The 12,347-nt window shown below is 38.2% G+C and overlaps 1 protein-coding gene across 5 annotated transcripts in view; it reads left to right on the top strand.

Moving 5' to 3' along the window:
* Positions 1–12,347, top strand: part of LOC149530220 (Tetratricopeptide repeat (TPR)-like superfamily protein) — a 108,145-nt gene that overhangs the window by 31,045 nt on the left and 64,753 nt on the right. The gene's annotated exons all lie outside the window — the stretch shown is intronic.

Here is a 12,347-nt window from a genome sequence, read left to right as displayed (position 1 = left end):
CCAGCATCACTGTGATCCTTTGTCCCTGAAGGGTACCTCGCACACGGAAAACTGTGCACCTCGGACTGCCAGCCAAGGCAATGGATCCTCCACGTTTTATTAAAGCGGCAATCCTCTCCGTATGGTTGAAGTTGGCCATGTCAATGTCATCGCTAGGTTGGATGTCTTCCATTGGCGTTTCCTCTCGATCCTGCTCATCTTCTTCATCGGACATCACTTCGATGTAATGAATTTTCCCTTTCCCGAGACATCAGTGGCCAGGTTCCCAAGGCCCCTTGCAATTAAAACATAACTTCTTTCTTCGGAGTTCTTGTCGGGATGCTTCATCCAGCGATGGCTTCTTGGGCGGAGGTTTGTCCCTCGGGAATGTCGGCGGTTTCAAATGTGAATGAATCCAAGAGGATGAGGATGATGTTGACGACGACGCCATGCTTCGTGCCTTATTGATTGCTTCCGTCAAGGTTGACAGGTTGAATCCTTTTACCCAACCTTTGAGTGGTTCTGCCAGTCCATCCATAAAGAGAACGACCTGCCTTCATTCAGAAATGTCTGTCACCAACACAAAGTCTCTGAAAATCTGCGATGAACTGATCTACTGATCCCGTTTGCCTCAGTTGTGCCAGATCTTTGAAATTGAGCTCGGGGTCTTCTCCATCAAATCGTTCAATTAGTCTCTCCATGAACTCAGCATAAGTCTTTATTTGATCAAATGGAGACAGATTCACCTTACTCGATTTTCTCCTTAGGTCATCGTTAAAATATCCTCCACTGTTTCCACCTCCTGCGTATCTCATTCTTAGATTTGCGTAATCCTTGTAGGAGATGTCTTCTTCAAGATTTGCATTCTGCCAATCCTCCCGTATTTCCTCGAAGGTTGGAAGTCTCTCTCCGTGATGTGTCTCAGTCCGTGGTGGGGAAGTCGGCATGGATGGTTGAGAGTGTGCAGTGTGAGGGTGTGATCTGCCTGCCATCGAATCTGTGCTATGTCCATTCGGTTCTCCAGAAATTTTGTTTTCCGCCAACTTTTTGAGAGTTTCTTCCATAAGCCGCTGAGTGTCAGTGATCTGTGCCTGGTTCCGCGCAAGATTCCTCAGAAGTGCAATGAGTTTGGCACCTGTCGGTTCCCGTTCCCGTTCTTGTTCGTCAGCCTTTTGATCAATAGAATGTGTCCTCTTTCGGCTATAAACTCGCATTCACCGATCACAGGCTGGCAGGATCAATTGCTCTGATACCACTGTAATGTTTCGCACTCACTGAGAACCCCTTTTTATCAGTGCGACGACTCCAAAATTAAGGCCGTACGGTCTATAGAATGCAGGCTGGGAACTATCAACTCTAATTCCACAATCGATTTTGGCAGAGGTGTAGGGATGGCAATCAAACTGGAAGTATGGAGGGCATTCGATCTGGAAACAATATGTCTGTACGGTGGATCTGGGGGGAAGTCACTGAGTCCGTAGGTTGCTTGGGAAATGGAATGGCCGTACAGTGATCCAAGATTGCTGTACGGAACTGAGGAAGTCCGTACGGAAGATGAGCTCCAAGTTGTCATATGCAGGATACAACAGCCATACGGTGGGTTTTATTGGCAGTACAGTGGGGTATGATGGCCGTACGGAAGTGTTTAGGATGCCGTACGGTGGCCTTAGGTACCGTATGGTGCAACAGAAGTTTAGATAACAATATTTATAAGCCATATGTACAGTGTGTGTAGCAGGAAGAGCCCGTACAGGGTTTGTGGGCAACAGGGGTGGTTGTACGGTGGCCCAAGGTTGCCGTATGGTGACACACAGAAGGGGCAATTGACTCTATGGTGAAGTATAGGGGAGTGTGAAGGATGGTTGTCGTACAGTGATGTTTCGGAGGATGAATTATCAGTGCAAACCAAATGATGACACTTAGAGTTGTAGGAATTACTTGCACAATTTGCATACGCAGAGACTAAGAAATTCACCAACAAGAACCCTGATATAGATAAGTCTTCAAATTGCCAGATACAGACTGAAACCAACACCAACGGAATAAGGTGAGGGATGAAACCCACCGAAACTGTGCAAGCCAAATACGGAAGGTCTTTCACTTCTAAAATGGCGAACAATGCCAAACTCCAGCAGGAATCCGCAGTACAGAGAGATAAAATTAAAAGCATACCTATCAACTACTACGAGCCGTGCTTAAATACCCATCGGAAAAGATTTTCGAGGGTGTACAAAATTAGCTGACGGCGACACACTCTACTATGACAAAAATTAAATTTGGGTCCGAGTTAAATTAAACAATCGGCCCATCACACAAAAATAATTAAATACATTTATTTCTGTTCAGGAACATTACATTTGTCTCTGAACCACATGAGTTAAAATACTTTCCAGATTGTTTTAAAATTATGTCCATATATTTGATCTATCGCATCTTGATTACTAAATTGTTTATAATCAATGTGCGTAGAATTTTATAAAGTTGTACGTTTTAAACTTATAATATTGACTCTATTGCCCTTTGGCACTGGTCTTTATATTTTTCATAATTTGCAATCCATATGTTGACAATTATATCATATCTTTCCTTTGAAGAATTAATATATTCATTTGTTGCGTTAATATGTACTTCCTTTTTAAAAAAATAAATCATATATTCATTTATTATTATTAATTCATTATTTGCAAGTTTAAATTTTCTGTAATTCTTGCCGTTAGGAAAACTTTCATCGCATTCACATTCTAATCAATCTGCTTTAAGCATCTTGGATTTAAGGCTGTTGTCCAGGATCAGGTACACCCACCTTAGTTTTGCAGAGCGAGAAACTCAAGGGATTTGGATCACATTGATCAATCTCGTCAAGTTGGCCATAACTAGTTGGATATCCCAGCATCGAGTTGGCAAGACTCGTAGGATTCCAATTTACAGTTTTGGGAACCAACAGGTCGTAAGGAACAAAAAATCAATACATAATGTTATGCCAAAGCTATGCTCGTAACATCATAAGGGTTTGAAGGGTAACTGCTGAAGTGACGAAATGGTACACTAAGTCGTGATCATAAGATCGTGAGGCAAAGGAAAGCAAAATAAGATGCTATGCCAGTATGTATAAACTGTGACTCGTGGGATTGCAAGAGACTTAAAGGTAAGCTCTGATGTCACGGTAACTGATGTATTGTGAGATCGTAGAGCCAAAGTTCCCCACCTAAGATGATACGAAGGACTCCTTCAATCTCGTAAACCCTAGTTTGACATGAAAAAGTGAACTTGACTTTTTTGAGCTGGAATAACGACAAGAAACCCTGGCCAATAAAATTTGAGTAAAGTACAAAAGTTCCTGAGCCGGAATAGTTATGTGGATGCTCCATCTGAGTTGACAAACTGCACTGAATTTAAAGCCCGAGCATGCAAAATATCAATGCACAAAGAAGGGTGATGAATGTACGCTTGGCATAAAACATTCCATAATCTAGTATTTTAGTTACCATTTGCAGAGATTAGAGATTTTAGAGCAGTTGTAGAGTTTTTCAGTGTCAGCAGATTATTATTTCTAGAGCTATTTGCGAAAGTTTCTAGTCTATTTACAAGATGTTTGACAAGGAAGTAGAAGAAATTCAAGCTTCAAACATGGAAGTTGCAGAAACTTTAGCTTCAAAGGGAGGAAAAACCAAGCAGAAGAAACCTAATAGGTTTGTGGAAGAATGGATTAAGTTATTCCTGGAATCCTCAAATGCCATTTCTGCATATGACCATGAGCTCAAGGACCCTTATATATTTGTAGAGATGCTACATATCCTGAAGTCATTGGTTTTGAGCTTTTCAGATATTTTTATTGCAACAGAGCAAAGATCCCTATTTGCAATCCATGGAAGAAGAACCTGCCAAAGTTAATCTTTCCAGAGGTCTTTGTGGATGTTGATTTGGTAAAGGCCCTGATCAAATCATATAATCCAGCCACCAAATCATTCCACAAAAGGAATGGAACTATTCTATGCACACTGGATTGTGCCTCATTTATTGAAGTATTTGGATTGGACGGTGCCATGTGTGAACCAGTAAACTTGGTTGACCTACAAGGAAAATTTGAGAGAAACACCAAATCCTACATAGGGAAGTCAATGCTACAACATATTCCCATTGACCTAAAGAAGGTGGGTGATTACCCCAAGAAGGTGGAGAAGATGATGCCTTTGGACAATTTCAAAAATTATTTTGTGAAAATTGTGTATGTTGTCCATAAGGTAGTTGGTAAAGATGGAATTGACATGGTATATGGAGCAGAATTCATCATTGCAAGAGATGTGCAAGACTCCTACAATGGTGGAGAATATGACTATGTTGAGTATATTTTGGGGAGGATGAAGGAGAACATTGGACTGGCCTAGAATGGAGAAATGAAAAAATTCAAATTCCACCATTAGTCATTGCTGATGTACTTGATCCTATATGAAAAGGTGGGGTATATAAGCCCAGACTTAATTGATCACACATTTAATGCCAATGGAGAGCTGCCAGTTCAACTGTAGACACGATTATGGGATAACTCCTATCATTACTCTGATTCTATCTCATTTTTCAATAATTTCAGTACCATCATAATGAAAATGTTAGACCCAAGTTACTTTAGGGCACTTGAGGTTTTAAAGTCTTTTAAAACCAGCACTACTCCCTGAGAACAAAAGATTAGATCATAATTGGGGAGATATTTTCCTATTTCCAACTTTTTCCTCGATGAGGGTTTATGGTTGTCTCCAACCCACACATATATTGCCAAAATTCATTCCCCCTAGACTGGCCATCATTGAGTTCATGTGGTAGTTATTCATGGTAAACAGGGAGTACCTAGGACCTAGGTACATAGAGGCGCATTCTTATGTAGGTCTTTTAAGGTGGGAGACTTTTCAATTGGAAAAGAATCCCTTGATCAGATTCATTCTTTCCTCCACCATTACAATCTGTCAACTGGTCCTTATAGGATGTATGATCTTGATAATTGGATGAGGAACACCCTTAAGGAATTAAGAAACTATGTGTTGCCTAGTACCAAGGAGTTGCCCCATGGGGGAGGCAATTGATAAATTGTCAAAGTTTGATGTATTGAGGGTAGAGAGGGAGCTGAAGAGATTAGATCCCAATTTCAAAGGTTTTTACATAGATATCCCCTACTCACAAAGGATAAGAAAGATGGCGGTTGACCATGCAGAAATCATGACACAAATGCCAGAGGAACCACTTAGGGAAGAAGAGAGGGTGAATCCTGATAGCCCGAACTTGATGTGACCTTAGAAATGGAAGAAAATGAGCTCCCTCAGGCATCATGGGTCACTAAGGGAAATAAGAGGCAAAAGGTTGTCCACATCCCTAAAAAGGTTAAACAGAGGACGCTGCAAATCCTGCCTGGCAAAAGTCAGTACTTTGCTGACTTAAGACAAAGTTATATCCAAGATAGAGTCACTGTAGCTGAGAACACATTGATTGACTTGGAGCTAGCGGCAGCAAGGTTGGATGATAGGATCATCCAAGCCCAACAATTTATAGAGGATGATGAGTTCATCAAATCAGATGAGTTTAAGAGCTTCTTGTATAAGGTCAAACAGAGTGAACTGGTATTAAAGATGAAACCAGGTGAGTTAGATGAGCAGAAGAAAGAATTGGTTGAAAAATTGCATGCCTATGATCTTGAAAGTAAAGTCATCACTCTTGAGGAGGCAAGGGATCTAGTCAGAGGAGTGGGATGTTATTGGTGCCTGGTTGGGATTTGGAACAAGCATTTGTGCTTGACCAAATCAGAAGACAAGAGAATGCCATCTCATATGAGGCATATGGTGCTAGTCGACTACAGAGAGGATCTGGATTCAAGATTGATGCCAAGTCTCTGGCAGTATGGAGCATGGCTCCTGCAACAAACAAGCCCAAACTAATGGATGTGCAAAGCATAGATCAGGGCAACATGATAGTATGGACATTACAAGGTACCTCAGGTGTAGAGATCTCCAAGGCTGTAAAACACTTTTCATTTATGAATGAGGCCAAGGTAGAGGAGATAGAGACACGGCTAGCCAAATCCTTTAATGATTATTTTGATGTTAGGAAGCTCTATGAGGATGAGTTTAGGAAGAGCGATGTTAACGAAGAGAAAATTGAAGAGCTTGAGGCTAAGGTCCAAGGATTAGAAATTGAAGTTGCATCTCTCAGAGAGCAGCTATCCAATGCAGAACAAATTTCCATTACAGAATAGAGCAAAGAACAGGATAGTCAGGAGCAACCATCCAAGGTTACAACAGAGACAACAACATAGACAGATGAGTTGGAGGTAGATGATATAGAGCCTAGAAGATTGAGCATGGATGCTCTACCAACACAACAAGGTGATGAGGCAAGGACAATTGTCCTTAGAGGTATGATTGGCCATAGGGTTGAAACTCTAAAGAGTATATCACAGCAGGCTCATACATTATATGTTTCTTTACAAGATGCTGAGAAATTTTGCAATGAAGCACTTTCATGGTTGTCACCCACATTCAATCTTTGGGGACCATACATTCATTTCTTAGAGAGGCTTATTATGTTGATGGCTTAAAAGCTAGATTTGCCTGACGAGATCATTACAATAAAGAAAGGCCTAGAAATGGTAAAGGAATTAATTGGCTTCTTTACTGGAAAAATGCAAATAATACAAGGAAAGTTGAAAGTTTTATCTCAGAGAATTGAGCCCTATATTCCACCAATTTTGGATACGAACAACAAGTTAAGAGAATGGCAAGAATGTTGATTCTTTCAATACAATATTAGCTCAAGAGGCCAGAGTAACAATTTTTGAAGATAACAGTGATGCCCATTCAACAATTTGATTGACTCCTTGTTCAGAGCTGAAATAGATTTAAATAAATTTTCAGTGGGTCAAAAGCTATAATAGATGCCTGGTGGATTAAAGCCACAAAGGACTTAGAAGAAGTTAAATCAACTGAGTGGTCCACCAAAAGAGAGATCTATGTTTTGGAAGCAGTGGGAGAGATTAAAGCTCTGCTGGCAGGAGGTAGTTGAGGATTTACTTGCTGAAGACAGAAAAAGACAAAGAATTAAAGTTAAAGCTCCAGCAATAAATAGCCACCCGCTAACTTTTCAACTACATCCTATTTTTGGATCAAGTGCAGAGGAATGTCTTAAATTGTAACTTTTTTGTACATGTCCTGCCACCTTTCTTTTCCATTAGGGTTTTGCCATGTGTCCCCCCATTCGAAGCTTGTTGCAATCCTTTATAAGGATTTCCAAGATGTGGAGTAGAGGTCGGAAGTTTGTAGATTTTTCAGTTTTACATCATTTACAGTCCGTCCAATTTTGTTTATTTTATGAATGCATTCAATCTTGTAAAACTGGAAGATATAGTGAATATGAATGATCAAGTTGTCAAGTTCTGAGTTATATTTTGAGTGTATTAGTATTGTATTCATTTTCAAAGGAAATTAATACAAAGGGAAGTTCTGCATAACTGTGTATCTGAGTTTTGTCTCCTTTCATGTATGTTTGTGATCTTTGGGATTGAAGTGAACAATGTTCTTTCAATTTAATGCAATTTAAATAAATTGTATGTTTCTTATTGATTGCAGTTGGTTCAAAGAATTAAGTAATTGCTTTCAGTAAGTGATAAGGGTTTTGGGTATATGAGGGGGATATAATAAGAATGAGATTCAGAGTTTACCGTTGAAAAATTTAATTGTAAGTCAATTAAATAGATCTAAAGTAGCTAGTTTTGACTCTATGTAACAATGGATAAGGCACTGATGAATTAATTTCAGTTTCAAGATGATGTTTCATATGGTTGCAAAATACATATATCAATAAAAAAATCAATTTCTCATTTATGTAATGAAGAACTAAAGTTGATGGTCAATACTTATTTGTGATAGCTTTCCTTTTGGTTATAACTAGCTATTGTAATCATAGAGCTTGTTGCTTGTTGCAAATCCAAGAAGAAATTGTGACCATTATCTGCTATAAGGGATAGTTTAGAAAGAAGTATTAGTGAGTACGAGTTTGAAGAGAAAATCAAAATAACCAGTCACATTCATATCCCTGAGGTGCACCCGCCTTGGCTTTGCAGAGCCTAAAGTGTAGAGAGTCTAGTGTACTCTATTGAAGTTGGTTCAAAGCTGAGATTAATTTTGTTGAGTATGGGACCTAGCTAATCCTTAGTCTTGTTTTCATCTATGCGCCTTGATATTGGGTTTAGAGTACTTGTTAGTCCAAAAAACACCAACTGAATCGATTTATGTTATGTATGTGATCAAATTACCTTTTATTTAAACTTTATTGAATAATGGATGCATGGAATCAATTGAAATATCCCAAATCGGATATTTACTTGATTTTTCCTTAAAATATATTCAAAACTAAACATATGTAGATGTATTACAAAATACAATCGAAACCAATAGAAACTCCAACAGATATTTATCCAGCTTCTTCTTGAATATAATATTCAAAACTCAAACATAGGTAGATGTAATATGATACAACAATAAAACCAGAAGATTCTCCACAAGATAATAACCCATTCTTTCCAAAATAATATTCAGAATTTGAGCATATGAAAATGCGTTACAAACCAGTAATATAAAAACAAGTAAACTCTTATACAATTCTTTAAAACACGTTATTGCATTATACAACAACAATACAATAACTGGCACTAAAAAGCCAATCTTAAACACAATTTAACAGTTAGATTGGAACACTTAGAGAAAAACCTGTAAGCGTATACGAGACACCTGAAATGACGTTTCTACGGACAATGGGTTTGCATTCACTGCCTGCCAGCATGAGGGGCTACGTCCTCACATTGGCTGAAAGATGAAGCTTTCCAAATACTCTCGCAGGAGATAAACTAAAATCTAAATCATAAATCAAGCATATCCAGGAATGAGCCTTTTTCCCTTTTTTGATACACAAACTGAGACTCTTTGTCTCCCCTGTGGCTTTCATCTTATTCCCCTTCAACTTTTCTTTGGCTTTTCATCTTATTCCTCCTTGACCTTTAGCCCCCCTCTTATAATATTATAAATAAATTTTAATATTATAAGGGTGTATCTGAAAATCCTCTAATGTCCCAAAAAGGGACATTATGAATCTCCCCTCCTCAAAATTGCTTGTCCTCAAGCAATTAATACTAGGATCCCATATAAATCTGTAAGTAGCTCTGTAGCCCAATCTGAGAACAAGTCTTGCCATACTGCGAAACAAGGTGTCGAACTGCAATCCACCTATCAACCAAATTCTTGGATCCCAAACACTGATTGCATAACCAACTGATATGATGAGATAAAAATGTATCCAGAAGCTATGTATACCCCAGTAGGCAATTAGGCAATAATGACCTGTCTTGAATAGATGATGCAGGAAACGAGCTGCCCAAAAGCTGAAATCAACACCAAGAGTGCATAAAAAATAATACTGCCATCATCACTCAGAAGAATCCCTAAATACATAGGGGTCGTGAGAAAGAATGAAGCTGAAAAAGCATTCCCTATGATCAACACATAACTCTCCTCAATCCTCCACTAGGACTTGTTTAACTGCTGAAATAAGAAATCCATCCAACCTATATATAAGTTAGAATTCAGAACCATGTAAAGGCTGTATGAAAGAGGGGCAGCAATAGTCACTTCACCACACCAAACCTATGACCAAGGTTTGCTGATAAGAACTATAGCTTGATTCGAATCTTTAAAGTCAAGGTCATCCTCTTTCTGGAAATCAAAAGGAACTCTGTCCTCTACCTCAAAAAGTGGGTTATCGGAAATCCAAACAACGTCTACCTCAAATAAAGGGTTGCTTATAAGCTGAATGTGATCTAAAGTTTTGGAACTTGGTCGCTTGGGGCAACTATCCAAATCATACGTCTGCTGAATGCAATCAAGTTCATCAATTACCTCTAGGAAAAATTCCTGCCTCTCTTTGTCCTCATGTTCCCTAAAATGATTTGTGCTCTGAATGTGATTTTCTGCTTCCTGAGAGAAAACTGAGTATCAACCAATGTCTCATGAACGTTACTTAAGTTCCTTGTTGAGCTCCTTAATCTCATTCCTTTCTTTATTCAATTGGTTGATATAGGATCCAACAACCTTAAGAGTATAATCCCTGTCGGAAAGCAAACATAAGTAATCTGATTTCGTAGATTCAAGGGCTGTTTTGACCACCTGCAGATCATCAACAGGCCAATCTCTTTTCTCATCCCTTTGTGCCTTCCTGTAGAGATCCTCAACCATCTTGTGAGTGTTGCCATAATGTACCAGAGATGCGGCAACTCTATCTTCATTAACCTTCAACTGGTTCTTTAAGGTATGCATTTCATGATTGTCATTTTGAAGCAGTTCATCTTGTTGCAGTGTCATCTCGGTATGTTCCTCTAATTTCATGTCATGGGTATCATAAATATATGGTTCATCATACAAAGATTCCAACCTGCTATTACCTTTTGTGCAACCGACCTCATCAACTTGCTTGTCAAAACTAACCTTTAATTCACCAACATAGAAATTTGCACCTTCAGTAACATCCTCTACATGATAACTAGAAGGTTGTAAATCAATGGTAGTTGACTGCTCCTCTTTAACAAGAACCTCTATTTGATGATTTTGATCTGCTAGAAATTCCTCATACACATTTTTGGCTTGGTCTTTTGCAAGGAGATCCTGAGCCAAATCCGAATACTTTCTTTTTGCCAATCAATCTTATTTTGTTGCTTTAGATGAAAATCCACGTAATCACTCAATGATAAATCATTCTGAATTCAGGTAGGAAGTTCTTTATACTCTATAAATGCCGACTATTTCTGCTTTATATCGGATTTAGAATTCTAGGCTAATTGCTCTTGTGGCTTCATAGTACCCTTCTCGATTTTATCCAAATCTTTTCCCATTGTTGAATGTTGTTATTCTGTTATCGTAAGTCTGATAAACAGCTATATTTTGCCCCAGAATTGCCTTATTCAAATAGTCAAACTATCTTGATTCCATTATCAATTGACAATATCAATAAGATTTGGTATTCCTCAAGCTGACTTTGCACTAGACGTACATTCACAAAAATCTTGAAAATTGATAATAAAATATTTTCTCTCCTTTTAGTTAGGGCTATATATTTCCCAATATTTCCTGATGCACTATTTTTTGAAAGAAGTAGTTTGAATCAAATGATCAAACATAGCTATCCTTTCAGCCTCAAATGTATGCCAATGAAGAAGGCACTTGTAAATAACACAGGTAGCAACTGGTTTATGATGGTTAGAACCCAAATTTTTAGAAACACACTTCAAAAGAACTTCTTGATTTTCCTGCTATCTTTCTACTAGTAATCTAGCACCTGTAATATTCCTTGCTTAGTTTGATCAAAGAAGCTGAATTCTGGCTAGTGAAATTTCGTCAAACAGTTGATGAACAACTTGGAACTGAAAGTGTTGATGCTACTGTAGCAATCTTATATTGGCACTTAATGGAATAGATACCCAAGCAATTGATATAAGGTTGACACGGAAACATTAATGTGCAAGAAAATTAACATTGATTGCAGTAAGGACAAAAAATTATAAGTCTACTATGTTGGAAGTAATGGACAATATCTTTGATTTAATTGGAAGATTAAGTAATACATACATAGCAAACATGAAATGCAAAGCCGATGGAATATATATAGACCCGAGTTCTTTAGCTTGAGATTGCTGCAGTTTGAAAGCTAAGCCATATTGGTTACTGTCGTAACCCATCCTTTGCCATTGCGACACCCAAATTGTCTAATAATATGAAAGTTTTTCCTCAACTAATAAGACCTATATTTGTCATTCTCAACAGGTGAAATTGACCAATTATGTCTTACTTGAAGGCTTTGAACTTCTTATTCTTCAACACATACCTCTCTGTTTCTACACCCAACTTCGCTAATATCTGACAACTCAACGAATTTTATTCTCTGTATTTGCACTCGAATTGTAACCGATCTACTCCACCTCATCCACAATTTCGACATGCAACACTCTTCAACACCTATCAACCTAATTCGAATTGATTATCGAATTTGATAAATAACGTCCTTTGCCAGGAACGGACATGTTACCTGGGTGTGTGCAATCAAAGATTTTGCTTATACTATCATGTATTTCTGGCTAAAGTAACACTTCGTGACAGGTGGCCTCGAAATTAGTTTTCGCAAAGAATTTTTTTTGCAACTCCAAAGTTTGTATTCAACATGTTAACAGGTAATGACAACTTTTTGGTCACCTCAATGATCGATAATAATGTTGTGGAAAAGATTCAACTACTGGCTTGAGCAACAATATATTCCAAAATTATGTTGTAAATTCTCACATCCGATTT

This window comes from Cupressus sempervirens, chromosome 11, assembly GCF_028749045.1.
Source record: "Cupressus sempervirens isolate cs-2001-9-10 chromosome 11, ASM2874904v1, whole genome shotgun sequence".
NCBI classification, from domain to species: Eukaryota; Viridiplantae; Streptophyta; class Pinopsida; order Cupressales; family Cupressaceae; genus Cupressus; species Cupressus sempervirens.
Note: the sequence above shows the minus strand (reverse complement) of the source record. Positions and strands in the feature narration are given on the sequence as shown.